We start from the raw sequence: 25234 nt of genomic DNA, 5'->3' as shown, positions 1-25234 counted from the left end.
ACAGGCCTGGCATCACGGGGGGAGGGGGGAATGTCGCCCCTTCAGTTTTGGGCAAAAAGATTTACCTAACTTAATTTGCGCCCTAAAAAAATAGTTGTACTTTGTCAATGGTCAGACAACACTAAATGACAGGAACAGTCACTCAGTCTGTTTGATGGGCAGGAGGGCTATCCGTCCAGGAACTGCACATATCAGTGTCGTTATTGAGTGTCAACATTACGATCCTGTTTGCTCAGGTGGACCGATTCCTTGCAGTAGTTTATCATTATACTTAAAATCGTTATATAACTAGGACTAGTTATAGCAGTCTGTGCTTTCTGTTGGTTTTACAACATTTTTTTCTTAACGATTCAGAACATCCATGTAGCTGCAAAAATGAACGCTTATGGTACTTTTCGCTCCAGGCAATACAAACTGTGAGAGTGACGAAAAATGTGAAACTGAACTTCATCGCAAATACCAGATTGCTAGTCGTTATCTTCTATCATGAAGCACTAGTCAATGGCATAGCTGCGAGATTTCATTTGGGTAGCTGCACCGTACAGCTCCGTTTCAACCGAAATATCATCCCCCCCTCAGAATTTCAGACGCCCCCCTACAGATTTTTCCCCGGGCACCGCGCACTGATGGGGGATGGGGTGTCCAGGAAATGGTATCAACTTTTGTCAAGAAAATAAAAATAGAAACTCTATAGGCACTCAAACATTTTACTGTTTTTTTTCAGGCAGGTGGCAAGACCCCCTCAGCAAAACCCTTGTATGCCAAGCTGTGGGCATTGATTCGTCGAATATACGTATATTTACTGCGAAAATATGGCTATACGTATATATACGTCGCCTCGACGTATAATCAACGTCGAATTGCAACCGTAAAATCGACGACATGAATAAACGCATATATAACGTCGAAAACACGTCTAACACAGTGCCTGAGGCTTTTTACTGTATGTATCGTGTGTGCCGCAACTAGGAGTATACGGCACTCTGCACAGTGTACGAAGTAAATTATTTTCGCAGCAATTAATTTACACGTGTATAATAAATATAGTAAATATAATAAATTAATTACTGCGAAAATAATTTACCGTATTTTCGCCGTAAATATACGTATATTCGACGAATCAATGCCCACTTGGGTAGTTTGTCCTGAAAAAACAGGTCTGCATGAATGTGACCCAGGAGCTCCAGTTTTCGACTTTGCGTTGTGTATGGTGCTCTTTTTTGGAACCCCTGATTGGGACCATCCAAAATTGTGGACTCGTGTTGACTGGCTGTGTCTTTGTAAAAGAGCCCTGTTGAATACTGCGTCTTCAGCGTCTCGTCACTGTAGTTCAGGACAGACTCTATAAAGGCTCTGTAAGGATAGCAGTTGTTGCTCTGGCTGATCAATCGGTCTCCTACGGTGATGTCAACCTGGCTGAAGATGGCTGTGATGGGGTAATTCACCAGACTCACACGGGCTGCCGCATCAATGTCCTGACCGTCTGCTTCTGTTATTTTACAGGTCAAATAGAGCAGGGTGTTGTTTAAATCTAAATAATCTTCTCCGTTGCCGGCGACGTAGAACTCCAGAGGTGCGTTTTCTGTTAGGGCTGTGAGGGGTGGAACATCTATGTAAAAGCTTTTCTCGATGCTTGTTTGGGTAGGCGCTAATTGAAATATGTCCAGCTCCGACTTGGCGCATTCTGCAGACCCGCCGTGAACAAAAGCCATATTTAAAATATGTCTCGTTTCATGTCTTGTTGATTGTGGTGTGTCACGCCCTTCTTGGTCGACCTGAAGCTTTTATGAGTTGACTGTCTGCGCTTAGCCGTTCTTTTATCAGGTTTCGGAGGCCCCCGACGGTGAGATGATGACGTCTGTCTTTTTCTCTTGACAACCCTGCGGATGTATGCTAGACCCGAACCTTCCTGCTGATGTGCATCCACCTTAAACATGGCAGCGATTGTAACGTTGCTGACCACGTCTTTGGCGATGTTTTTAGCCGCCGATGCCATGTACAGCTTAGCTTTTTCAAACCCGCGTTTCAGAAAAGGCAGGCTTTTCTAAATAGCACTCTGAAAATACCCCCGATACCCGCGCCGTACTGAACCGGTAGCCCTGAAAATCCTGGTAATCCATAACAGCCTGTTGTTTGTAGTAGTGCGTATACAGAGAAGGATCCCCGTAGCTCTTGATGACCGTCATCCTTTTAGATGTTTGTCGCTTTCACAGGTCTGAAATGCAGCTTGACGATGACCTTTCCAAATGCAAATGACACGTGTTCGTTTTGATCCGTCTTTATTTCAATAGTGATGTTGTTAAAATGGTCGATGCTCACCGGCACGTAATGGGGTTTGTCGTACAATACTGTGACGAATTCACCATCCACGCCTCTAAAGGGCACACAACACAAAATTGGTGCGTAGACGTCGCCTATTAACTGGTGTTCTATGATATCGGTGTATATATACATGGTGTTAAATCTGCCAGTCATATCGACGGGGTGCGGTGATTTTACACCCACGACACCCGACTTGAAACCCAACATCCTCGCCAGGCGGTTATGCACCTGTATAACAATCCGTTTATCACTAACAATCCTTACCGACCGGCTAATGGGGTTGTACTTAAGACTTACAGCCGTTAACTTGGATTTTTCCACAGCCGTTTCATTGCAGTTTCATTTCATGCCAAGAGCTGCTCGATGTTGCTGTAGTACCCTCTCGGTAAGATACAGGTCCATATAGTCTTGAGCTCATCACTGACGAACAGAAAAACTTTGTCTTCATCAAAAGTGTGTAGTGTATGTGGATAGTGCAGCTCGACCAGGCCCACTTCCCAGCTCCCGTCCAGGGCAATCGCCTTTGCCAGATGCTCTGTGAAGCACGCATTGGTGTTCTTTGGAAACATCTTTGAGGATGAATTACTGGTGGCATTTTTCACCACCTCTATATGTCTCGGAGCTCGGAAGCCTTTACCCAACTATTGAATTTATCGCTCCAGCCGCGCCACTTTACCAAAAGCTGTTTGTTTTTGCCACGACCCCTGGCTGCTAAAATCGTTTGGATGCGGTAGACGTTCTCAACATCAGGGTTTATCTTCTGTAGCTCTTCTGCATAGAAGGAGCCCTTAATATCGTCGCCTGCGTAGTCCTGCAGTTTGTAATAGGGTCTCAGAGCCGAGGTCCGCTCTTTGACAATGAAAATGCGCCGGCTTGTGCAGAGTATAAGCAGCCTGGCCGGACAACCACTCGGCCACCCGGCCGCGGCTGGCGCTGCTCACACCCCGGGATCTCGCGGCCCTCACCAGACTCCCCGCGCCGACGTAACTACCGGATTCCCTAGGTTTATAATAGAGCGCACTCAACCCCGCTGCAGACATGGTCCCCTTCCAAACCAATACACACTTTCACACACCTAAAGCGAGGGATGTGCCACCATGGGGCTTTGGGACCTTGAGGCTCCGGACCGACCGGCCGGGGGGGAAGACGGGAGTTCCGACCCTTAACGACACACCATTGGCTCCTGAGTCAATAGAGTCATGATGTTTATGGCTGACATCATTTCACATTGGTGAATTTTAAGCTAAGAAATAAAAACATTTACAATGAAGATACCATTGCTTAATTTTAAATGCCTTTAAAAAATAAATACCTCCTGAGAATAATTTGCCACTCCCAGATCCTTGGTAAGGTACTGTTTGAATCCAATCAGGAGAGGAGCATCCAGGGAGTGCTTTCTATAGAGTCCAGCTTGAGCCACTCTCTTCCGGAGAGCCTGCTGATACTTTTTAACTACTCAGGGCCTGTAAGGATATAAAACACCGGTTTAAACATTTTATACCTATAAGACAAATAAGAATTTTAGTAAAAAATAGATACATCTGAAAAATAAAAAGTCTTACTGCTGATAGAATTCTTCAGAGCTCACATCTTCCCCTTCCTTATCCGCTTCTGTTTCAGTTTCTAGAGCAGCCTCTGGCATCTCTTCCTCCTGGACAGCGGCCTCTTGTTCAGGGCCGCTGGAATGCAGGTAGATTCTTTTCAACATGCTTTTACATAATATGTTGTAACAATGATTTCAAAAAGAAACTACAGAAGCCTTACAGATTAAAAATATCTCACCTTGCCAATGTGTCTTCAGGCTTCCCATGTACAAAAAGGCCCAAGGACTCTAGCAGTCTTAAAACCACTATCCTGTTTGCCTCACCAGACACGATCTCTATTCTGTGGTAATCCACGATGACCCCGTTCTTCAGGTGATTCATCATGTCCTCCCTCGCCTGTTGAGAGGCCATCCTGATCTCTTCTGCCGTGGCGTGCTTCATACACGCCCTCTTCAAGTGAGCAGGAAGCTGATCAAAAGTATTCAGGCACATCTTGCACACCAGAGGAATCCTCGCGGGTTTCCTTTGAAAATAAATAATACCATCTGTGTATAGAAACAAGCTAAGACTGATTTCTTAAATTATCCTTAATTTTCTCTCTCATAGTTTGAGCATAATGATTTTATTGCATTTATATAAGAATTGCTCATTGCTCCAAAATAAATAATGGTTTCATAAAAAAGTCAACACTTACTTGGTCTCAGTCACAGACTTTCCAATAGAAGCCATTGTGGAGTTCAGCAACTGCAGGTCCTAGAAGTGGGAAAGGAATTTTAAAAGAGAAATTGAATTACAATACAGAAGGAATGGCTGAGGGATCACTGAAATATATATATACACAATTTCCAAAGACTGAGTCCATATAGAAACAACTACCTTTCATTTTCAGTATAAGAAAAAAAAACATTATCTTCCAAAGCATCATAAAATTGTCCCTTCTTCCAGACCCTACTTCTCTCTTGTAGTAGTACAGCAGACCTTTCCAGGTGAGCAGATCACAGAGTCCGAAATGAGCTTCCTCCATCAAGCAAAGTACCTGAGCATGACTCTGTCTTCATAAAAGCGTCCCTGTAATAAAGAAATTAAATCCGAAATCAAGAGGGCAGTTGCCTACTGAAATACAAGAAGTCATCAATTTTAACCTAGCAACACATTAAAGGCTGCATCTATACAAGTACGATTCTAGAAATGCTCACCAGATTACGTTTTAAGAAGGAACTGCGCCTCAGGTTCCGCCGAGATCTTAACTCGGATGGCAGGATTCAGAGTCCGGAGTGCGGACTGATGGCGCACGGAGGGTCCACATACTGTGGATCCCTCAGTGATCTTCCGCGTATTCAAACCGCCAGCGTGTGACTCCCCCGTCCCCGTGACCTCATTGCTCTGCTCTCTCCTCTGTGCAGCCGAGCCCGACGCACGGTAAAGTGAAAAAAAAGATGCCCTCAACGTGAGATTTACTCTGGAGCGAGGATAGATGTTACCTTTTTATCATTGAACAGGATGTATGTGATGTGGCGACTAGGTTCAATTTTGTATCCTCTTTAAAAGATTAAGGACTGGGGTGAGCGTGATTTACCACCCTTTCAGCTAAGAACCCGACTTGCGCACCGTTTAAGCTGCATAGACTCGGTCGATTAACTCGTCTCCGTTAGCAGGGTTAAGGTTAAAGAAAAAAAACATTGCTGACTTCTTTTTTTTTGCTAGCCGCTAGCGCTGATTAGCAAGGTTTGTATTTCATGTTTTGCAAGTTGCATCCATTTTAAGAAAAACAAGTCGCGTTAAAGATTGGAAATGAATACTTGCAAGTCTAGCCGTAGGCGGTTGTCCATAAGGACCAGTTCTGTTTGAGAAGACAGAACAAAGAAAGCACCGCTGAGATTTGAACCCAGGATCTCCTGTTTACTAGGCAGGCACTTCAACCAACTAAGCCACGGAGCCCCAGGAGCACTGTCCTTTTGCAGCCACTTGGACACACCACTCAGACACATCTGCATTCGGTGTGTGCTCCGCCTGCTCGCTGAGCAAGTTGCCACATTTACATACAATAGCAACATCGACACCAAGAGAAAGGATGACAAATGGCTTTTATCTGGAACTTTTCATGTCCAAGGAGCTCAATGTGCTTTCTGTGTACAACAGGGCCACTGAACTCCACACTGGCCACTGAACCACAGCAGTGGCTTGCTGGCTTGACATCTCCCAAGGAAAATGTTGAAATCGCATGTGGAACAGGAAAATGACCCTCGAGTACGAGGGAAAAAAAAGAAAAAGATCATCTGGAGCGCGCCAACCCATGTCCGGACAGCCCAGTTTCGTCGACAAGGTGGCTGAGTGGTTAAGGCGATGGACTGCTAATCCATTGTGCTCTGCAGGCATGGGTTCCCATTCTCATCGCTCTCCATGTCTGACACGTGTGCCTGTTCGATGTTGGCCCTCCTGTCGTTTGCTCCGGTGCTAGAGCTGTAAATTTTCTAGCGGTGGCTGAACATGGTATAGTAGGCCAACGTCGGTATCGAGCAGTGACAGTAACAGTACTTACTGCGCCCCATAAGAAATCGTTTGTCCCTGTTCAAAAGAGATTGTGCGATGTCCTGTGGGGTTTGCAAAGCAAACCTTTGACAGTTTGAAAAGAGGAATTTATTCTGCTTCCTGTGCGTGCAGTAGTTACAAAGTTGAACGTCTTTACACGATCTGCTGAAGTTTTCAGTGGGCGGGCTTTGTCAGATGGCTTGGAAAAATGCAGTGTTTCGGCTCGGGAAACATCATGAGCAGTGTCCTGCATGTTTTCTGTGTATAGCTGTCTTTTAACGCATACAGAATTCATTCGAAATCATTGATTTCTCCAATTAACAAGGGTCCCTTTTTGAACCTGCCAGAAGCATTCTTTCAATGTAACAGATTTACTCCGGGGAAAGGCAGCATGACATTGAGAGTAGCTCAAGCTTTCAGCACCTGTATCGGACTGCGTGCATGCAGACACCGCTCAGAATCCCCTGTAAGATTCTCCTTCAATTCCGTTTTGCAGTGCTTTAGCTCTTTCAAAAGGCTTCGCTTTGCTAGTCACAATCCAAGGCTCATGACAGCATTTAAAACCAATCGCCACTGCGTCGGCCGGGAATCGAACCCGGGTCAACTGCTTGGAAGGCAGCTATGCTCACCACTATACCACCAACGCACGCCCACAGGAGCCCTGCAGGACACCACCAGAGAATGCTCACGATTTCGGAAGCTGTCTCCGGGACGTGCTGATTCCACACATCCTGAATAAATCATGATATTGTTAGTTGCTGTAGCTAGACGTTCAAATGAGTTTCATGGCCAGATGGACTGTTTCTTCCAGCGGTATAGTATTGCAGTGAGACAGCACGATGCCTGCAAGACTATGTCACGCTAAACGCCACAGATTGTGTTTGTCCGTTCGTGTCAGTCGTCCTGCAGCCACGGGAAGTGGGACACAAACATGCTGCAATGCTTTCAAGACGTTAGGATTTGTTTGTGTAACATCCGAGAAGAGTACTTGTGGCTTGAATGTGAACTGTACGTGCCCGCCCCCTTTCCTCAGTAGTGCATGAGTTCCTCCCGGCATGCCCTTCGTCATTGTTCTGTCATCTTGTATTTAAAGGGTTGTATTTCTGCTGCTGAAAATAAGCAACGGTTTTCTCACAACTCCCTTTGTTCCCAACGGAGCCCTTGTCTGTCATGAAATTCTTCAAAACCTCAAGCTAGAAGAAGAAGAAGACGACAAATATGAAGCGTTACCGCAAGGACATGCCATGAGACGATCGATAACGATTTCCATAGGATCCCCGCGGTTGCCTGGCAACCGTCAGCTTTGCGCAGTGGCAGTATCGTAGCCTGTGAGGTTTAGCCAAGGTGCGATTATTGCTAGTTGAAAACTTTTCCCAATACCCCGCTTCCGCCGGTTTGAAATACAATCGGCGAAAGCGATTTTTGACAGTCTCGTCAGAGACTGAGCAAGGTGTTTAAAGACAGATTTGGTCATGGTGACATCATGGTAGAAAGAAACGAGCTTGTTACGTCTCAACAGAAACGCTCTTTAGCTCTTTCAGCGTTATGCAGAGAACAGCGTCTGTCGAGATCACTTTTGAGTCAGCGCGAAACGCTGTGTGCTGTCAGTTTGATTTCATATTGCTCGTAGCGGCGCCCGGCTTTTGTCTGTCAAACGTTAGGTTGCACTTCTTCATGCTACATCGTCGGCATGAATGGAGCTTTTTAAACGTCTGTACTTACTGCGCCCCATAAGAAATCGTTTCCCTGTAGCTCACCCTCATCCGGGTACTGACCTGGCTCACACCTGCTTAGCTTCAGTGGGTTTTCAGTTGCGAGTTGCAAGGGGATGCAAGTGATGGAGCCGCTCGCTGCAAAAGCCACTGTATTGGCCGGGAATCGAACCCGAGCCTCCCGCGTGGCAGGCGAAAATTCTACCACTGAACCACCAATGCTCAATACCCGGGCCTTCAAAAAAGACGCTTTTTTGGTGCTCTGTGCAAAACGCGTTGACATCTGCTTCCAGCTGCAAAATGCCATTCGCGGACGCTGAAGAACTTATTTCCAAGGCAGCGGGTACAAGCGATTGGGTGTTTTAAAACCACCAGGAACAGCAAAGAGGCGCGCTTCTTTGCTTGCGCCGAAACACACCGACTGGAGGCGGACAACGTAGTCGGCAGGATTCGAACCTGCGCGGGGAGACCCCAATGGATTTCTAGTCCATCGCCTTAACCAACCGGCCATGACTACAGAAAGCCCCACCGCCGCTGCATTCTTGCTACAATCTTACCTGGATCGCGAGGCGCTGGCAGAAGCCTATTTCAAAGTCGTTCTCCGTTTCAAAAAAACATTTCCAAAATACAAGCCTTGCAGACAGACAAGCCTCAGAGGACTTAAGGGTGGCTTCATGTCGGAATGATAAAGTCTCCCCGTCCGGACATGAAAATGCCACTTTGTTACACACAAAAAAAGAATCAACAACAGAGAAATGCCCACAAGCATTTGAAAAGCCGCACCACGTCGCACTTGAAATAGCTCTTACGTTAGTGATAGACGCAGGAATCACCTTTCTATTTACGCTCTTACCAACGCGATGGAAAGCAAAACAAAGCAAAGCAGAGCAAAACAAAACGAACAAACAAAAACCCTCACGTCCCGCACTTGCATATAACGTCGTTACGTGCCCAAGCGGTATTGTACGTCATCCTAGCACTGCACCCCGGGGCGTACGGTATATGGGAACGAGCACACGCCAGGAATTGTCTCGAATCACTCCCTACAGCTGTAAGGCGCCTTGAAGCATGCACCCCCAACATTCTTTTTTGCGCATCTGTGAAAGGTAAACTCTTGAGCAAACTCTGAACCAGCTCAAAGGAAACTAATCTGATTAGATGTTACTTTGAGTCATCATTTAAGGGACCCTTGTTAATTGGAGAAATCAAGGATTTCGAATGAGTTCTGTGTGCGTTAAAAGACAGCTATACACAGAAAACATGCAGGACACTGCTCATGATGTTTCCCGAGCCGAAACACAGTGCGTTTTCCCAAGCCATCTGACAAAGCCCACCCACTGAAAACTGTAGCAGATCGTGTGAAGACGTTCAACTTTGTAACTACTGCACGTTCAGGAAGAAGAATAAATTCCTCTTTTCAAACTGTCAAAGGTTTGCTTTGCGAATGGTGCAGGACATCGCACAATCTCTTTTGAACGGGGACAAACGATTTCTTATGGGGCGCAGTAAGTACAGACGTTTAAAAAGCTCCACTCATGCCAATGATGCAGCATGAAGAAGCGCAACCTAAAGTTTGCATTCCTAGCACTGTTGCAACCTAGCACTATTGCATTCCCTGCATCAGTAGCTAAAAGAATATCATTTACGACTCATGTTAATGCAGTTTCAGAAACCAGACTGAAATTTCTCAAGTATATTATTTGAATCCAGATACGATTGACATTGGGCAACAACTATTCTCTCAAGACTTTTAGATTGAAATGGGACCTTTGAGACAGGCCTGTAGTTGTTAAGAACTTGTGGATCCAAATTTGACTTCTTAAGGAGCGGTCTAACAACCGCTACCTTAAATTGATCAGGTACAACGCCTGACGCAAGCGATGCATTCATCATACTAATTATAGGTCCTGCCAGTCCTTCAAGGGAATCTTTGACTAGCTGAGTGGGGATGGGATCTAGCGAACAGGTGGTTGACTTTGTCTTACGTCTGTGTTCATGAGTCCACCATAAGAAGAAATCTGAACAGGAGTGGTGATCATGCGAGGTCACCACGGAGGAAACCACTGCTCTCCCCCCCAAAAAAACCACCCTGCCCCTCTCAAGTTTGCTAAAGACCACATGGATGTTCCACAGCAACTCCTGGAACAATGTTCTGTGGACAGACGTGACAAAGGTTGAACTTGTTGGTAAATGTGCACAGCGTTATGTTTGGAGATAACAAAACACTGCATACCAACTCCAAAACCTCATCCCACCTGGGAAGCATGGCGGAGGCTGTATGGCTTGCAATCATCGAGAATCACCCAGGCTCACCCAGCATCTCCTGTTTACTAGGCAGGCGCTTTAACCAACTAAGCCACGGTGCCCCAGGAGTGCCGTCCTTTTGCAGCCACTTGGACACACCACTCAGACACATCTGCATTCGGTGTGTGCTCCGCCTGCTCGCTGAGCAAGTTGCCACCTTTACATACAATAGCAACATCGACACCAAGAGAAAGGATGACAAATGGCTTTTATCTGGAACTTTTCATGTCCAAGGAGCTCAATGTGCTTTCTGTGTACAACAGGGCCACTGAACTCCACACTGGCCACTGAAGCACAGCAGTGGCTTGCTGGCTTGACATCTCCCAAGGAATATGTTGAAATCGCATGTGGAACAGGAAAATGACCCTCGAGTACGAGGGAAAAAAAAGAAAAAGATCATCTGGAGCGCGCCAACTCATGTCCGGACAGCCCAGTTTCCTTGACGAGGCGATGGCAATGGACTGTTAATCCACTGTGCTTTGCACGCATGAGTTCGAATCCCATCCTAGTCGCTCTCCATGTCTGACACGTGTGCCCGTTCGACATTGGCCCTCCTGTCGTTTGCTCCGGTACTAGAGCCGAACATTTTCTAGCGGTGGCTGAACATGGTATCGAGCGTAGGCTAACGTCGGTATCGAGCAGTAACAGTATTTACGTTCCGCTGCTGCCAAGTGGCTCTGGGTTGAGATTGCGTTTTCACTTACTTGCAACGCAAACGGAGAAATCGATTTTTGACAGTCTTTCGAGAGACTGCGCTAGGTGTTTAGGCATAGACTTTGTCAGTTCCCCCTGGGATGATGGCCTCTCAAATAGTTTGTGATTCCTCTAGACGTTTATACAGTAGAAGCCTGCTTCGTGGCTTAAATCCAAGCTAAGGAAACGAGTTAGCGGTCTGTTACGACCCCAAGTGTCTAGGGGTAAAGGGGTGTATCATTTAGGATAATTCTTTTGGAAGCAGGGGGATTCTGGTGAGGGACTAGGAAGCGTGATAAGGGTAAGGAACTAGAGTGGTGCCAAAGAAAAGAAAATAAACAAAATGGAGCTGGCTAGGACAGTGAGGGAAAGCTAATCTGACTACAAAAGAAACCCCGAAACACACGGTCTTCGGCGTCTTCAACACCCTAGCTAACCTGCACTGACTACCCAAAACCATACAAGACAAATGGCACTCACCCGTACTAAACTAGCGTACTAATACAAAGTCAACTAAGTGTGTAAAGTGTACCCAACAACCTAAACTAACCTTATATACAAAAGTTCACACAAAAACACAAGTGAACCAGGAATACAAATAAGGGAAAACAAGAGTAATAAACAGGAGCAGGGTACAAAAGATCACAAAAGTTGAACATGTAACACTGGGGCAAGGGAATGACAAAACAAGGAAGAACACACAAACAAATGAAAGTACAAAGAAACTAATGTAAACCAACAAAACAACAAAGCCGAAGCTGTACGAAAATACACAAACACAAAGCAAAACAAACCAACAAACGAAGCCGAAGCAATAACAAGAAGCAAAGCGAAGCAAAGCGAAAACCAAAACCGAACGGGACCGAATTCAAACGAAAGGCCTCTTCTTTCTGAAAGCCTCCATGTTATATAGTGAATAAGATGTGTTCTGATTGGCTGAGGGCTGTTTGATGATGACATCATATTGAAACAGTGGTGTGATGGTTGGCCAATGGGGAAGGGAGAACAATCAAGGGTCAACAGTGTGGACATAACAGAAAAAACACACACAGAACACTCTCTGGGACGTAACACCCCCACCCATAAAAACAAACATCTAATGTTTGGACAATGAAGACAAAACCAATCAAACAATATGCTATACTCTACCCCCAGCCAGGTCATTTCCAAGAATAAGAGTTACCCCTTTAACAGGTAGCGAAGGACGTACCCCAACTCTAACAAATCCAGTTACTAAACCACATTGTAGATGTACACAGTGTAAAGGCACTTTCATAAAACCCATTTCGATGCCTTGAACTAATACACTCGAACCACAGAAAGATTTATCAGATAAAGGCAGTGCATCCACAACAATAAATGACTGGGCTGCTCCAGTATCTCTTAATATTTTAATTGTTTTCTGGTCTTCTGGTTTACCTGTTAGCGAAACGAATCCTTCCATAATAAATGGTTCATAACTAGGGTCAGGGAGACTGTTTTCACTAGACAAAGGAATAGCAGAACGGGAAACAGTCTTAACAAACCCAGCACTCTTAGGTTGTTGCTGTTGCTGCTGCTTACGTTTTAGGGCCAAACAATCTGCAATTATATGACCTCTCTTGTGACAATAAAAACATTCACGCTCCTCTTTAGAACGTGAGGAACTAGTTTTTACTGGGGGAGACTGAGACTGGGAACTTAGAGTAGACAAAGTCTTCTCCGCACGCACAGACATGAAAACATTCTTATGAGTGAGCACGAACTCATCTGCCAAAACAGCGGCTTGCGATAAAGTAGTTACTTTTTGCTCATTCAAATACACAACAATGCGTTCAGGCAAACAGTTCTTAAATTCCTCTAAGAGCATTAACTCACACAATGAGTTAAAGTCACTCACTTTACTGGCTACAACCCATTTATCAAAGAGAGTGCCCTTCTCTCTAGCAAATTCAACAAATGTCTGGTCTGACACTTTACGATGATTTCTGAAGCGTTGTCTATAAGCCTCAGGAACTAATTCATAAGCCCGTAAGATAGCAGCTTTCACAGTATTGTAATTCAAACTTTCTTCTAAAGAAAGTGTAGAACAAACTTCCTGAGCTTTGCCCACTAATCTACACTGCAAAAGCAGTGACCAAACCTCCTTAGGCCAACGAAGTGATGTGGCAATTCGCTCGAATGCACCAAAGTACGAATCAACTTCCGTCTCCCTAAACAGAGGAACTAAAGCAATGTGCTTACTTACATCAAAGGTGGTAGAGAGTGGATCTTGCAAAGGAGACACGCTAGAGGCCTCGGAGTGGGTCGGCTGCACAGCAGGAGCATTCTTTCGTGCTTCTAGCTCAAGCTGTCGGAGCTTAACCTCTTTCTCCGCCTCGATCTCCATCTTACGAATTGCAAGGCGCAATTCAAATTCTGCCTGGCGTACTTGGGCTTTTTCCTGCGCCTCCATGTGCAAGCGGGCCAAATGAACTTTCAGACGAGTATTGCTTTTTGACCCGGTGGAGACCGGAGAGAACGGTTCAAAGGGAGGCAAGGTGGCCTTGACCTCAGCCTCCACTAAGTCTTCAGCCACCCCCTGCACCTCGTCCTGTTCTTCCACCACCATAGCAGGTTTAGCACCAGCCCCAGGAGAACCGGCGTACCTGCTCGTTAATGCAATGACCTCTAACTCTACCAACCTATCCATCACAGCTCTCTTGACGTCCCTTTTAAGAGCTTGCGTCGAAACCTGAATCTGGAAGTAATCAGCAATTTGGAGCAATTCGTCCTTCCTACACTTATCCAGCTGCTCAAAGGAAGGTTCCTCCACAAACTTTCGCAAATCAAAAGTAGCCATAACTACAGTACCTTGCCAAAACACAATCCACAAATCAAAATCCTGTACCAACACCAAAATTCTGCAACACAAAAAAAAATCCTTAGGACGGGAATTTGATATCCCGGACGACCCCCAATAATGTTACGACCCCAAGTGTCCAGGGGAAAAGGGGTGTAACATTTAGGATAATTCTTTTGGAAGCAGATGGGTTTTGGTGAGGGACTAGGAAGCGTGATAAGGGTAAGGAACTAGAGTGGTGCCAAAGAAAAGAAAATAACAAACAAAATGGAGCTGGCTGGGACAGTGAGGGAAAGCTAATCCGACAACAAAAGAAAACCAGAAACACACGGTCTTCTGCGTCTTCAACACCCTAGTTAACCTGCACTGACTACCCAAAACCATACAAGACAAATGGCACTCACCCGTACTAAACTAGTGTACTAATACAAAATTAACTAAGTGTGTAAGTGTACCCAACAACCTAAACTAACCTTATATACAAAAGTTCACACAAAAACACAAGTGAACCAGGAATACAAATAAGGAAAAACAAGAGTAATCAACAGGACAGGGTACAAAAGAACACATAAGTTGAACATGTAACACTTGGGCAAGGTAAAGACAAATCAAGGATGAACACACAAACAAACGAAAGTACAAAGAAACTAACGTAAAACCAACAAAACAACAAAGCCGAAGCTATACGAAAATACACAAAAACAAAGCAAAACAAACCAACAAACGAAGCCGAAGCAATAACAAGAAGCGAAGCGAAGCGAAGCGAAGCGAAAACCAAAACCGAACGGGACCGAAGTCAAACGAAAGGCCTTTTCTTTCTGAAAGCCTCCATGTTATATAGTGAATAAAATGTGTTCTGATTGGCTGAAGGCTGATTGATGATGACATCATATTGAAACAGTGGTGTGATGGTTGGCCAATGGGGAAGGGCGAACAATCAAGGGTCAGCAGTGTGGACATAACAGAAAAACACACATAACACACACTGGGACGTAACAGTGCCGGCGGGGGGGAGCTCACCCTGAGGTCTGTGCGGGTTCCAATGCCCCAGCATAGTGACGGAGACGCTGTGTTGTAAAAGGGTGCTGTCCTTTGGATGAGATGTAAAACCGAGGTCACAGCGCTCTGTGGTCATTAAAAATGACCACCAAAACCTTTGACAAAAGCTCTTGGTAATTGATGGTCTTCAATAATGCTCCTCCTTTAGGTTCATTTTAAATCAGCTGAAAAATGCTGTGAAATGGGGGGGCACTTCAGGCCAGTGTAGGATTTGGGTTACAAGAACCATGAAACTGCATGAGAAAGCCCGTACACTGAATTACACAGCTTTCTATTCAAAGGAGGACAAAAGAAATTCCCTGAGTTCGATTTTTTGCAGCACAGAGAGGACCACTGTCGTGAGGCCGGTTAGCTCAGTGGGTTAGAGCGTGGTGCTAGTGACGCCAAGGTTGTGGGTTCGAGCCCTGTACGGTCCAGGTGAGATGGGTTGTCATGCAACGCTGCTACATAGTGCCAACAGACAATTAAATGACAAAAATGAAGAGAGTTAAAGCAGCTGGAGAGGTTCTCTTACAACTTTTGAGCTGACACAGTTTTGGAAAATGTTTCCTTCACGCTGCACTGTACCACATAATCAGCCAAGAGTCTCCAAAACAAAACAGAATTGACAGTCATATAATGTCCATTAACCCCGGCTTAAAACGCAGCATCATGTCTGCCATCATAAGAATATGAGTCCAATATTTTAGAATATAGTCAGAATGACTTCTAACCTTACCTGTGGTGTCTTTAATCCCTATTGTTCAATGCATGGTGTACGTACTGCATACATGTGTCTTGAGAATGAGGAATGGGCCCCTGAGACAGTCATTTACCTGTTTCACAAATGATCATATTTTACTAGAGATTCTGTATGGGATTCAGATGTGCATTCGGACAGCAATCCCTTTCAAGAAATGATACGTTCTGGATGAGATCAGTGGTGCTGGAACACTGTATTTAGGATGTGTTTGCAGTGATTGTGTGTCCCCTGCTTCAACGCAGTGATATTTAGATGTGCTCCTGTAATTTATTGGTACATGCCCAGGGCAGTAAGCAGTCTGAGGATTTATTTCCAGACGGCATAGAGCAGTGAAGCAGTGAAGTAGTGCAACACACTGGATCATTATATTATTAGAATCTATTCTATTTAAATTATTACATTATACACAATTTGAGTTCATTTTAAAAAGTAAAAGGTAATGAAAGGAATGCATTTTCGTAAGAAAGATAATACCGATATGCATGTGATAATCTTCCTTATATCATGTAGTGCGTCATTTGGACACTTTGTGGGCTTGAAATACAAAGAAAATCATGTTCTATGGTACAAGATAAATACAAAACTTAAGCTTTTATTTTAATTAGATTTGTTTATAAAGCATAAGCAATCATTTATTACATTAATATATCTGAAAATAACATTTTAGACTCATATTATTACATACAGGTCTCTAGCTTCAACACAGTGCTATATATATATGCTCAGTGATTTATTGGTACATGCCCAGGGCAACAATCAGAATGAGGATTTATTTCCAGATGGGCTACAGGTAGTGTTGTGAAATACTTCAACACACTGGATCGCAGATTTAGACCCCCTGCACTCTTACTCCTTAAAAACCAAAGAAATGAAGATATGTAGCAATCACATTGTAACAGGGGTGACAGTGACTTAATGCTTATACTAGTGGACTTCTGGTACCTTTAGGGTACGGTGTTCCCTGAAGGGCTCTCAAACCCCACATTTCAGATGCCTAGCTGTATCGCTGATGTGTTGCACCTCAGAATCACTTTTAAACCTTACCTCTGGTATCTTTAATCCCTATTGCTCAACGCATGGTGAAAGTATTGCATAATTGTGTCTGAAAATGAGCAATGGGCACCTGAGAGACTCATTTGCCTGTTTCACAAATGATCATATTTGACTAGAGATTCTGTTTGGGATTCAGTTGTGCATTCTGACAGCAATCCCTTTCAAAAAACGATACATTCTGGATGAGGTCAAAGGTGCAGGAACACTGTATTTAGGATGTGTTTGCAGTTATTCTGTGTCTCTAGCTTCAACACAGTGATATATATATATATGCTCACTGATTTTTTGGTACATCCCCAGGGCAATAATCATTTTGAGGATTTATTTCCAGATGTGCTAGGGGTAGTGTTGTGAAATACTTCAACACACTGGATCGCAGGTATAAACCCCTTGCACTCTTACTCCTTAAAAACCAACAAATGCAGATATGTAGCAATCATATTGTAGCAGACACTCATTTGCCAGTTTCACAAATTATCATATTTTACTAGAGATTCTGTTTGGGATACGGATGTGCATTCTGACAGCAATCTCTTTTAATGATTTTACCTTATCGCAGCTTTGCCCTTCTTGCCTCTTTGGACAATATCTCTATCTTGTGGTCGTTGTTGGTAATTTCTAGACAATATCTCCATCTTGTGGTCGTTGTTGGTAATGTCTTCTCATGCCCTTTTTTATTTCAATTCTCTATTAGTTGATTCTAGAATCTCTACAATAGAGTTGAAAACATCAGTTTTATAGCAGACAATAAGACATTATTTATAGTCCAATTAGAAATTTATTACCCTGTTTTTAACATAATAACAAATTAAAATTGATTAAAACTAAGTTTGGAACACCAGGGAACATAACAAATGATTTTTAGGAAAACCATGAGGTTCTCTGTGTCCGATGCCTGCAAGGGGAGAAAGCTAGAATCCTTTGATTTTTTCAAAATTTGAAAATAAACATCATATAACAACAGCTTTCATTCCTAGGAGTGAAAAACAACCATTTTTGAAGACATAGTAGTTTCTAAAACACTACAATAAGTTAAAAACAACCATTTTATATTACATTATTTTTTGTGAAATTAGTCATTTTTTGCACTATTTTTAATAAAATCTCTAATTAAAAGTGATTAAAATTAAGTTTGGAACAACAAGGAACACAAAAAAAAAATATTTTAAGGAAAAAAATGATGTCTTCTGTGCCAGGTGCCTGCAAGGGGAGAAAGCTAGAATCCTACCCAGGCTCCTGGAGCTCTGTCCTGGCTAAAGGAGGGTGAATCCATCCCCTTCAAAGCTCCATGAAAAAATGATATTTTTAAATTTGAAAAAAAAAACATTATAGAACAACATCTCTTGGTCCACAGAGAGCAACAATCCAACTCTGAACAAAATCCATTGACTGATCCCCGAATCCTGAAGTTTCTTCGCATGATATCAAGCTTGCAACCACTTTCTGGAAAACGAAGAAAAAGGCCAAAAATGAAAAAAAAGTTATCAATTCTAGAGCCTAAGAGGAAAACAAGACAAATGTATATCTCCAAATAATTTTATGTGCTTCAGAAGAGCCCAGGAAAGTTTTTTGCATACATGAAACCACGCCCGTTTGCACGTAAGCAGACATGGTTGCACAAACGACTGCATGAAAGCACGCGTGCATGCAAAGTCATCCTGTTGAGCATTTGAAAAGCCGCACCACGCCACACTTGAAATAGCTCTTACATTAGTGGTAGACACAGGAATCGCCGCAGGAATCAAAATTGAACCTAGTTGCCACATCACATACATCCTGTTCAACGATAAAAAGGTAACATCTATCCTCGCTCCAGAGTAAATCTCACGTTGAGGGCATATTTTTTTCCACTTTACCATGAGTCGGGCTCGGCTGCACAGAGGCGAGAGTAGAGTAATGAGGTCACGGGGACAGGGGAGTCACACGCTGGCGGTTTGAACACACGGAAGATCACTGCGGGATCCACAGTATGTGGACCCTCCGTGCGCCATCAGTCCACAGTCCGGGCTCTGAATCCTGCCATCCGAGTTAAGATCTCGGCGGAACCTGAGGCACAGTTCCTTCTTAAAACGTAATCTGGTGAGCATTTCTAGAATCGTACTTGTATAGATGCAGCCTTTAATGTGTTGCTAGTTTAAAATTGATGACTTCTTGAACTTCAGTAGGCAACTGCCCTCTTGATTTCGGATTTAATTTCTTTATTACAGGGGCGCTTTTATGAAGACAGAGTCATGTTCAGGTACTTTGCTTGATGGAGGAAGCTCATTACGGACTCTGTGATCTGCTCACCTGGAAAGGTCTGCTGTACTACTACAAGAGAGAAGTAGAGTCTGGAAGAAGGGACAATTTTATGATGCTTTGGAAGATAATGTTTTTTTTTCTTTGAAATCGAAATGAATCAGAATATCAGTGCAAAAGACAAACTCTTGGTTTGGTTTAAAAAGATATGGTTTTAAAACAGACAAAATGTAGTAAACAGGTGTTTCTCACTTTTGGAAAAGAATGGACCGGGGGTATTTTACTAGTTGCAGTGCTGATCTCACTGGGTTACAGTCCTGCAGTGTCACACGAGGGCCAGTGGCGCAATGGATAAAGCGTTTGACTACGGTTCAGGAGATTGCAGGTTCGACTGCTGTCTGGCTCAGGTCGTTTTTAAACGCATCGGGCTACTCCCCTAAGTAGTCTGTGCTACTTACTGCATTGTAATCGTACTCAGTAAGAGATTTCCTTCATGTAAATGAACTGCACCTGACAGCTTTAGAAAAACACCTGGGCTCAGTACGGTGCTGAGAGCTCAGCTTTGCTGTTCTAATTAGCACGCACTGCATCGGCTATGACCCGAACTTTTCAATTATTCAGATCAGTAAGTCAACACGTAGTCCACATGAAAGGTAGAAATATTCTCTTGTCTGTCTCTTGTTTGTATAGAACTGAATGTCCCTGACAATGTACTGTTAGTTTTAATTGAAGAACGGCATTTGTGTTCAAATATACCAGACAAGTTTACGTAACTGCTCATGCGACACTCAGTTGTAATTAGTCAAGAAATAAACAACAGCTGCAGGTCGAACAACAGCTGCAGGTTTGATTCAGAACGTATCATATTGCAGCGCCTTTTACTTCCATTGACAAATGATTGAGATTCGAAGAGAGATCCTTCAGACCAGAAAGCAAACCCACGGCTATTTCGGTTTTCTATCTAGGCAACGTTGGTGTCTGCAATAGCATACATGATAGCGTGATGCAATTTCTGTGGCTACATTTGTTGCACGTCATGCACAGTAAGAGTGTTTCTAACACCAAATACAAAGTCAACAATTAGCGATCACGCCTTCTCCTCAGTTAACCCACTGAAACCCTTGCTGTTAACAGTTCTTTACGAGCACCCACATATCGTGTCGGTTCTTTCAGCTTTATTCATTAGGTTTTCAAAGGCATACGTAGAGCACCAGAGGTCCTAACCCAAGATGTGTGGTTATCTGAAGGATTGCTTTCCATGGCAGCGGGTCCAAGCGATTTAGCGTTTTTATAGTACAGGCACAGGGACAAGGTGACGTGCGGCAGACGCCAGAGTAGGCAGGTTTCGAACCTGCGCGGGGAGTCCCCAGCAGATTTCAAGTCCATCGCCTTAACCACTCGGCCACGACAAAAGCGAGCTCACTCCCGCCGCATTCCTCCTATAATCTAACACGGAGTGCGAGGTGGCTGCGGATACGTTTTCAAAGTCGCTCTCCGTTAAAAAAAAATAAATACCTTTGACAAAATACGTGCCGGCAGACAGTCACACCTCAGAGGGTTTAAGGCTGGCTTCACGTTGAAATGATAAAGTCTCCCCGTCCGGATGTCAAAATGCAACTTTGGCAGACAGAAAAAACATCAACAAACCACAAATGTGGTCAAGGATTTTACAAGCTGCACCATACTGCACTTTCAAATGCATTTACATTCCTGTTAGACGCAGGAATTGCCTTTGTTTTGCGCGCTTACGAACGCCATGGAAAACGAAACAAAACAAAAGCCCTCAGCTCCTGCACTTGATTATAATGCCATTTCGTGTCGAAGCAGTAATTTACGCCATCCTACCACTGCAACACGGGGAATAGAGGGAAATGAGCACAAGCTACGAATCGTCTCAATCGCTCCCTAGAGTCGTAAGGCGCATTGAAGGGTGCACCCCCATCATTAATTGTTGCGCCTCTGTGAAAGGAAAACTCTTGAGCAGTCTTTGAAACAGCTCAGATCAAACACTTGATTGCTTCCATGCGCATCTGGAGCCCATTTCTTATTTTCACTTCACGCCGCCCAAAGCATTTCTAAAACAGGAGATTCGCGTTTAGGAATGCGCCCTGCCCTACAAATAAAACAGGTCTACGGGTCTGAAACCTGCTCCACGGAAAACAGTTCTGTTGCGCTTTTGATCAAAGGGAGATTCGCTGTTCTTACTTTTTGATGACATAACACCCAAAGGGGCTTCTTTGGAGCTGGATTCCAACCAGCATCCTTAAGTTTCTTGGCGGTATCCTTTACAGTCCTCTGTTCGGTCGACAAGGGACCGAAGGGGGCAGCTTTCCTCACACATACAGTGCAATGTACTGTAGTGTTCCCCTTCATTGAATTCGCAGTTCTGCATCAGACCTCTAACTCGTTTCCTTAGCTTGGATTTAAGCCACGAAGCAGGCTTCTTCTGTATAAAGGTCTAGAGGAATCACAAACTATTTGAGAGGCCATCATCCCAGGGGGAACTGACAAAGTCTATCCCTAAACACCTAGCGCAGTCTCTCGAGAGACTGTCAAAAATCTCTTTCTCCATTCGTGCTGCAAGTAAGTGAAAACGTGGTCTCAACCCAGGGGCACTTGGCAGCAGCAGCACGTAAATACTGTTACTGCTCGATACCGACGTTAGCCTACCATACCATGTTTAGTCACCGCTAGGAAATGTAAGGCTCTAGTACCGGAGCAAACGACAGGAGGGCCAACGTTGAACAGGCACACGAGTTAGATATGGAGAGCGACGAGGATGGGATTCAAACCCACACGTGCAGAGCACAATGGATTAGCAGTTCATCGCCTTAACCACTAGGCCACCTCGTCGGCGAAACTGGGCTGTCCGGACATGGGTTGGCTCGCTCCAGATGATCTTTTTCTTTTTTCTCCCTCGTACTCGAGGGTCATTTTCCTGTTCCACATGCGATTTCAACATTTTCCTTGGGAGATGTCAAGCCAGCAAGCCACTGCTGTGGTTCAGTGGCCAGTGTGGAGTTCAGTGGCCCTGTTGTACACAGAAAGCACATTGAGCTCCTTGGACATGAAAAGTTCCAGATAAAAGCCATTTGTCATCCTTTCTCTTGGTGTCGATGTTGCTATTGTATGTAAAGGTGGCAACTTGCTCAGCGAGCAGGCGGAGCACACACCGAATGCAGATGTGTCTGAGTGGTGTGTCCAAGTGGCTGCAAAAGGACAACACTCCCGGGGCGCCGTGGCTTAGTTGGTTAAAGCGCCTGTCTAGTAAACAGGAGATCCTTGGTCCAAATCCCAGCGGTGCCTTTTTTTGTTCTGTCTTCTCGAACAGAACTGGTCATTATGGACAACCGCCTACGGCTAGACTTAATTAAATGCAAGTATTCATTTCCTGTCTTTAACGCGACTTGTTTTTCTTAAAATGGATGCAACTTGCAAAACATGAAATACAAACCTTGCTAATCAGCGCTAGCGGCTGGCAAAAAAAAAGAAGTCAGCAATGTTTTTTTTCTTTAACCTTAACCCTGCTAATGGAGAAGAGTTAAACGACCAAGTCTATGCAGCTTCAACGGTGCGCACGTCGGGTTCTTAGCTGAAAGGGTGGTAAATCACGCTCACCCCAGTCCTTAATCTTTTAAAGAGGATACAAAATTGAACCTAGTCGCCACATCACATACATCCTGATCAATGATAAAAAGGTAACATCTATCCTCGCTCCAGAGTAAATCTCACGTTGATGGCATATTTGTTTTCACTTTACCGTGAATCGGGTTCGGCTGCACAGAGGAGAGAGCAGAGCAATGAGGTCACGGGGACAGGGGAGTCACACGCTGGCGGTTTAAACACGCGGAAGATCACTGAGGGATCCACAGTATATGGACCCTCCGTGCGCCATCAGTCCGCACTCCGGACTCTGAATCCTGCCATCCGAGTTAAGATCTCGGCGGAACCTGAGGCGCAGTTCCTTCTTAAAACGTAATCTGGTGAGCATTTCTAGAATCGTACTTGTATAGATTGTAGCGTGCTCTCTGAAGGCACCAGTTCTGTAGGGTTTGGGCATTAACTGGGACAATTATTAATTGTAGCAGTAAATCATAAAATGATTCTTTGGATGGCCTTAGAATCCAACCATGCGATATAACTCAAACAACGCACACACATAGGTACTAATACACGAGGATACATTTATTAATAAATAGAATATGCATGTAAACCTAACAGATCTTATCAAGAGGGTTATCAGAATACAAAAGGTATATATTCAGTCAGTTACAAAGAGTTACATATATCAAGAGGACATATGTTCAGTATATCATTCATTTAGACCGTTTCGTAAATGAACTTGGTTATAACTTCTACATTGGATACTCAAAACAAGTACATAACTCTTAGGAATTAAATTGGTATCAACTGGTTGGGATGACAATTGAATTCTCGAGCTGTAATGCATTGAAGTTGAATACTCATCCAGTCTCTGGGGATTCAGATCTCCTGCAGACTCAAAGAAGCAGTTGCAGGCTTGTTGCTGTCCAATCCGCGCTGTCTGGCTTGGTGCCAGGTTGTGCTGTGCGGTTTGCGACAGTGCGCTGCTGATGCTCACTGACCGGCTAGTTAGTGTTGGCTTTAACTAGCAAAGTTTATGCACAGGAGAAAAGATGACTGTGGGTCCCAGCAGGTCAGGAAGAGGACCGGTTCGTTCCTGATGAAGCGCTTGTTCTGATTAGTGATTCAGCTGTCCACAGATCCGACCTGTTCACGAGGCTTGCTGCTGATGCTAACCTCGGGTGGATCCTCTGGTTACTCATGGCAACCTCCACTCTCGACTCTTAGAACAGAGGAAAGTACTGGCACTCGGACACACTGGCCGTTCCGTGGTTGTCCGGGCTGAGTCTCAGGATGGTCAGGAGGCGTGCTGTGAGAATGTCCTGCCCTTGGGAGCCTTCTGCTCCTGGGCCGTCCTGCCATGGAATTGTCTTGCACCCCTGGAATTCTCCTTAGAATTCTCCTACTGGAATAGTCCTACTAGTTCTCCTTCTCCAGGCTCTCTGTTGCCTGTTTTTACCTGGAGGAACTTCGGCTTGTCATTGGCTGAAAGTTTAATGGGCATCAGAGTCCCACATGGGTTACATTGCCCTACCAGTCCCTGACTGGTTGATCAAGGTGAGATATGAGTCACTTACTCCTGACACCTAGGAATGCAATCCAGATGTCCATCTGGCACTCCCTAGACAGATAGGCGCCAATGGATGTCCATTGATCATGATAGCCAGGCTTAGCTAAGTGCATCCCCATTTGGGAGCTGTCCCTTATCAAAAGAAAACATCTTTAAATCAGCCTGCATGAATAGTTTCTCTGTGGCTGCACCACAGAGATGAAGAGAGAGATGGGGCCTCATTTGGGAAAGCACAGCAACACTTATTTCTGTCTTATTAACAAGCATTGCCTCTACAAATCCCCCCTTTTTGAAGGCCACGAGGTCCTGAGGCGTTGTTGCCTTCAAAACAAAACAGAGTTAAGTGATGTCCCCTGTCATTAGAACATTAACCTTAAATGTCCACATTTCTCCTCGAGAATTCATACCGGAACCAGCATTGGGAACAAACAGGATTAATAACATCTGGAGTATGTATAAACACGGTAGGAGACATCATCTCAGTCTAGGCATTACAAATCAGGAAGTTCACTGTCAGTATCTGATACCTCTGTAGGCAGATATTTGGGGAAGAAGTAACTTCCTTTCTTTTGACATGCTACCTTTGACTCATTTGTGCTACCCGGAGTACTTCTTGATGTAAGAGTACAGCATTCAGAGTACATTGTCAGTCATGATCCAGCTTCCCATCAGCAGTGTTACAATAACACCGGTTCCTGTTCCCAGCCCCCCTGATGAACCATGAGACCTGTGTTGGGCACCTGCCAGGGTGGTTTGGAGGTTTGTTCCATTAAAGCAAACTAACTACCTGTACCTCCTGAGGGCTTACTGTTTCTTGGATTTCTCTCCAATTCAATAGTGTGGCACCTGAAGGCATCCACGACCTCAAGTTTGGTCTTATGTTGTCTGGTTCCAGACCGTACAGTGTCAAGTTACCATGCTGTACTATGGCCTCCTTGGGGCCAGTAGCATGCAAACCTATCAGAAATAGCAAACACACAACAGTGGCGGCAGCAATCAGTCCTCCCAAAAGTCTTTTCAGGTGGCTGATCCCAGTCATCTCCT

General features: G+C 44.4%; 3 non-coding genes across 3 annotated transcripts; 1 reads left to right on the top strand and 2 right to left on the bottom strand.

The window, feature by feature from the left end:
* Window positions 1–6969: 6969 nt before the first annotated feature.
* trnag-ucc (transfer RNA glycine (anticodon UCC)) lies at window positions 6970–7041 on the bottom strand. The gene has a single exon. It is a non-coding gene; the product is annotated as a tRNA-Gly (tRNA).
* Window positions 7042–7694: 653 nt separating this feature from the next.
* On the top strand, window positions 7695–7836 carry LOC148630397 (U4 spliceosomal RNA). Its single transcript, XR_015935203.1, has one exon. It is a non-coding gene; the product is annotated as a U4 spliceosomal RNA (small nuclear RNA).
* A 422-nt stretch (window positions 7837–8258) lies between these two features.
* On the bottom strand, window positions 8259–8329 carry trnag-gcc (transfer RNA glycine (anticodon GCC)). The gene has a single exon. It is a non-coding gene; the product is annotated as a tRNA-Gly (tRNA).
* Window positions 8330–25234: the final 16905 nt, after the last annotated feature.

The sequence above is a fragment of the Lepisosteus platostomus genome, unplaced genomic scaffold (genome assembly GCF_059453375.1).
Source record: "Lepisosteus platostomus isolate fLepPlt1 unplaced genomic scaffold, fLepPlt1.hap1 Scaffold_97_H1, whole genome shotgun sequence".
NCBI classification, from domain to species: domain Eukaryota; kingdom Metazoa; phylum Chordata; class Actinopteri; order Semionotiformes; family Lepisosteidae; genus Lepisosteus; species Lepisosteus platostomus.
Note: the sequence above shows the minus strand (reverse complement) of the source record. Positions and strands in the feature narration are given on the sequence as shown.